This window comes from Pinus tabuliformis, chromosome 2_2 (genome assembly GCF_031772625.1).
Source record: "Pinus tabuliformis cultivar Carrire ecotype Pingquan chromosome 2_2, CPIR1, whole genome shotgun sequence".
Lineage (NCBI taxonomy): Eukaryota > Viridiplantae > Streptophyta > Pinopsida > Pinales > Pinaceae > Pinus > Pinus tabuliformis.
In genome coordinates, this window is record NC_142300.1 from 382,351,368 (window position 1) to 382,356,489 (window position 5,122).

Here is a 5,122-nt window from a genome sequence, read left to right on the forward strand (position 1 = left end):
AAAATTTTGATAAATATATACTTCAACCATATTATGAATATATATAAATAATAATTATATATTATGTTATTATTATTTCTATTAAATAATAAAATTATTTAAATATTAATAATTATTATATATTTTGCTTTTGAATATAAAGTGTCAATCCTCTCTTCCTATTTTTTTTGTTAACTTTTTTTTGGTAGATATAACAAAAAAAAGTAATTTAATCTAAAAATATATAAATATTAATAATTATTATATATTTTGTATTTGAATATAAAATATCAATCCTTTCTTCGTGCTTTTTCGTGGATATAACAACAAAAGTAATTTAGTCCACAATCTATATGTAATAATTAATAAAAGATATAATTTTGAAATTTAAAAATTATAACTATTTGGTATTATATAGTGTGCATCCAATTAACCATTCTTTTAAAATCAATAAAAAGAACAGATGTCAATTCACGCTAGAACTTTCTGTGTCTTTCAGTGTGTATGCCGTATTAAGAACCATTTCTTTATTCATTACTTTTAGTTAATCTAAACTTCTTAGATAAATATTAACATTTTAATTAATAACCTCCTTTTCATTTTCTAACTTGTCATATATTTATTACGGGTCGGATATAAAATTTGGGTTTGTTAAACCCATTTTTAATTCGTATGATTTATATCCCGCACCCATAATACATTGCATAAAAGCATCTACAAAATTTATTACGACTTTGTTTTAATGATAATAGATCAAGACAAGGAGTGGAGATTTCGTTGCAGTTAAAGTATTATACTCGTATCCTTGAGTGGTGAATTATGACAATAAATTGTATTTATCGAATGCATTAGCATTTTTCATAAATAAGCAATAATGTATATGTATGCAGATTATTTAAAATATTATGTCAACATAATTCAAAGGGGTGTTGATATCAATTTTTTTTTAAGACTGTGTGAGGACAAACTACATCATAAAATGAAATCAAGGAAATTAGGATGAAATGCTTTTTAAGTTTAGTTTATATTAAATTTTGATTTGATAATATTTTCCACAATATTGAACGTTCTTTAATATATCTAATTTTCCTTAAATTTACTAGATTAAAAATCATAAATATGTTGGTGAACTTTTTTTTTCTTTTTTCCAAATATTAAATCAATATGTAAAATAAATATAATTAAAATTAGTTATATAATTTACTTAAATACAATATCCATAATTAATATGGTTAAATTTAAACATAAAAAATTCAGAAAAAAAACACATATTTCATATATAATGATATTAGTATATTGTATACATGAAATGAAATTAAATATCAAAATATATATGATTTAATAGATTTTAATATTAGTGAGAAAATCTTTTAACAAATTTTAATAACCAACCAACCAAATTTTCCAATATATTATTATATAAAAGTTAATTCTAAATCTCATGATCTTAAAAACATACTTATTAAATGCAGCTACTAACAAGGTTGCCATTATTCCTCAATTGGCACTGGGTCGACAAGAATTTTGAATATCGTTTCCTTCACTTCCCTTCTAGAAATGGGTATTACATCTCCGTTCTCCGTATTCTTCACTTCCCTGCGAGAAATGGGTATTACATCTCCGTTCTCTGTATTTGTAGAGGAATTGAAGACCTCGCGTTATATTTTAAGTGAAGTTATTGCAACGCAATGGTGCACTTTCATCCTTAAGAAACTCCCAATTCATTTCCTAGAAGGAGAGATGAAGGATGCGCTTGATTTGATTTAAAGCATTTTCCACGGTAGAATCAGGATTGTCTCTCATGAAACACTCTATAATTGAAGCCATCTCCCCTCGTTCCTTCTCATCCTTCATTGCAATAGTGAAAGAAAGTGACAAAGGTGTGAGTGAGTCTTTTGCATCCGATCTTGTATAAACGTTTTTAAAATAAATGGGAATTTAGCTTCCAAATACCTCGAAATCTCTTAAGTCGTCGACGAGTTTGATCGTAATTCTGAGAGTATTTGCTCCAGAACGTTGTTCGGCAGAAGTTGACCCATAAGCGAAGCGGAATCAAATTTACAATGCACATCCCTGAGCTAGTGAGGGCATTCTTTATGTACGGATTAAACCGTTGCTATCCCTTCCTCTTCTTGAAGATAAGACAAGCTATCACAGCCACTGAGCATAGTAAAATACATTGATGGTTAATGTCCCATTTAAGAATATATATTTAAGAATATATATATATATATATATATATATATAAAAGAATATTTTGGTATTTCAAATTTTATTTATTATGGTATTTTAGAATACTGTTGTGGGAGGGAGATGTGTCTAAAATCAATAAATATGAGCATCTTTATTAAGGAAGATCGATTAACGGAGTTTGATTAAGTGACTAATGCTTTTGTTATATATTATATATAACAAAATAGTTATATATATAATTGTATTAACCCCAGATCTATGTAAATTTGGAAATTACTGTGGTAAAAGATTAAACAGTTGTTGTTATGTTTAAACAAAGCTGTGACAAACTAATTCTGATTTAATAATTTAATTTAAGTATTTTGTTTGGAAATTGCTGGCAGCCTCTAAGAGGTGAGTTTTAAAACAAATGATCAGTTGTGATAACTGATGGAACTACCCTCTAAAAGAGGGAAAAGCCCTGACTGAGGGATTCTGTGCTGTGGGGACAGACAGAGAGAAGGAAAACTGATCTTGCTCCAAGAAAGAAAGGAGAAGTGGGAGGTTAAGTCTGGTGAGGACCAGATAACCTGGCACAGGAGTGCACTGTACCTGTTGAGGGCTGGAGGCCTGCAGGTTTGCTCGGGGGGAGAACACCGTCTGAGGGTGGATCTCGTGGCTGGGAGGAGAGCAGAATATAAGTTCAGGTGACTTTTGTTTGAACAGAATCATTCCTGACAGAGACATTCAGGTACGATTCCACAAACTTGTAGTCCCTGATATGAAAAGCAGTATGTGTAGAAATTACAGTAAAGGAACTAGGAAAATTGTTTGATTCCTAAGTACTGTTAGCAAAGATAGTTTAAGGGTATTTGGAAAAACTAGAAGAAAAGTATCTGTAACGAATTTAGTTCAAGTTAGTGTTAGAGGGAAATAATATTGTAGAGACATAGCATCAAGTTATTACAGGTTGGAAAAGCCCTGTTGCAAGACTGGCTACGGGTAGCAGTCTCAATCCGAATACGGATAATATGTGGTCATTTAAAAGATTCTGTTGATATCAATAGTTAAACAGTAGTGACCATAACTGATAAAGATAATGATTTCTGGTAACTGAGAAGAATAACCCTACTGTGTAACGGATTGGTACCGAGTCTCAGTACTCGTGGCACAAAACGGTAACCAAATCTGTGTTATAGCACTGGTCGGGGTATGGAATAGATAGTTTCGTATTGTGGAATACCGAGAAGAGTATTAACAGAGAAAACGAGTTATTAAGATTCAGTGTGTAGTAATAGTGAAATATGCGCACGGAATTAACTGTACAAATGTTAATGCATATAAACAAAAGGGATACCTTTCTTATCTATTCTGAGCCGGAATTAAACCGTCGATAATGAGTGATATTCACATAAGAACTCAAGAAACATTGGTGCATTGCGAGTAAATGAGAATGTAGATACATGGAACATTAAATCTTGCATGCGAACAACATACACAGATATATGTATTATATGAAATACGGTGTGAGAGGATAAAGCTTATCTAACCTACATCAACCATTATCCAAGGTTATACCCAAACGACTGTGGATCAACAGTTCCCATAAACAGAACAGAGTAATTAAAAGAATAACCTCGTAACTTGATAACATCATGACTAAAACTGTCGAGGGTATATATATATATATATATATATATATTTAAGAACTATACAGTATATTTAACCCAAGATTCTGCATATGGACAAGAACTTTCATAGATGGAAATCGAACCAAAACATTAATACGGTTGCCGAAGGCTTCAGAAGTCTCATAACCTCGGCAAAAATAGATTAACAATAAATAACACAATACATGGTACGCAGAAAGACTCAGTATATAAACATGTAATTAAAAACCCAAATCTGCGCGTGAAGGCCAGATAGGGAAGCATGCATTTACAGCATCAGTCATTCAAGTCCGCCACTAAGCGGCTCAATATTTACAGAGCATAGAAGAAACTTGACGGGTGAATTAACCCAGAAAACCATGGTGGCAACACTATTATAACCAGACAGTATTTTTCAAACCCTAGCTAATTAACGAGCAAACTGAAAGGGCTCTTCGCCGAAAACATAGGTAGCAAATGAGCAGACCTCATTGGAAACAAAGACCTGCATAAGAATACCCAGGGCTTGCTTAAAACTGCATACAAGACTACAATAAAGATGCTTATGCCGGCTAGCAAGAGCTCATACCTGGTAGTTGCCGAGATCCGTTGCAGAACCTCTCTCCATGGGCGTCTACCGTTGCATAGTCGTGTTGACTGTGTTAAACTCGACAAGGAAAACCAGAAAACGTTAAACAATAATACAGTGAAGGTAAGTCTTAAATCAATACCAAACCTGGAAGTGTTATTTATTTACCTGCAGGGTTCAATGTAAGCTGGACGCAAACTCTGGAGAATAGCAGGTCGCAGCATCGAGTCTTGGTAGCGAGCTCGAGGAGGAACATCACGCCGAACACAAAGACCGGTCATCAAATGAATAAACATTGGAGAGGAACACTTAAATATCACCGATAAACCCTGATCGATCTCCAGCCATCCGATCTCCGGATTAGATCCAAGCCGTTGAATTATGGCGGGGACGGCTGGTGGTAAAAACGAAATTGGTAACACCGAGGTGTCACATGGCTGGAGAATCCAGACCATGCCACCTGCCCCGGGAGGACAACCATAGTAAAAGCATTTGTGACCTGTCAACTGAGTGGTACCGTGGCAGAGCCATAGAAACCCACGCTCATTAATACCATGTAGATGAAACGATTTTGGGTGGTTGTGTCATACGACCAAAGCATAAAGGTTAACCAAAGCAATGTTAAGTAAATCGATTAGGTGGATGTACAGTCATAACCAAACATAAAGTTCATCAAATGTTTAAAGCATGAACTATGGAAACCGGGTACTATTGCTAATGTATGCCGAATGAT

The 5,122-nt window shown here is 33.3% G+C and overlaps 1 long non-coding RNA gene across 1 annotated transcript; it reads right to left on the reverse strand.

Moving 5' to 3' along the window:
- Positions 1-4,033: 4,033 nt before the first annotated feature.
- Positions 4,034-4,693, reverse strand: LOC149192849 (uncharacterized). Its single transcript, XR_016254915.1, has 3 exons — positions 4,558-4,693; positions 4,390-4,457; positions 4,034-4,305 (listed from the first exon to the last, which is right to left on the reverse strand). It is a non-coding gene; the product is annotated as an uncharacterized LOC149192849 (long non-coding RNA).
- Positions 4,694-5,122: the final 429 nt, after the last annotated feature.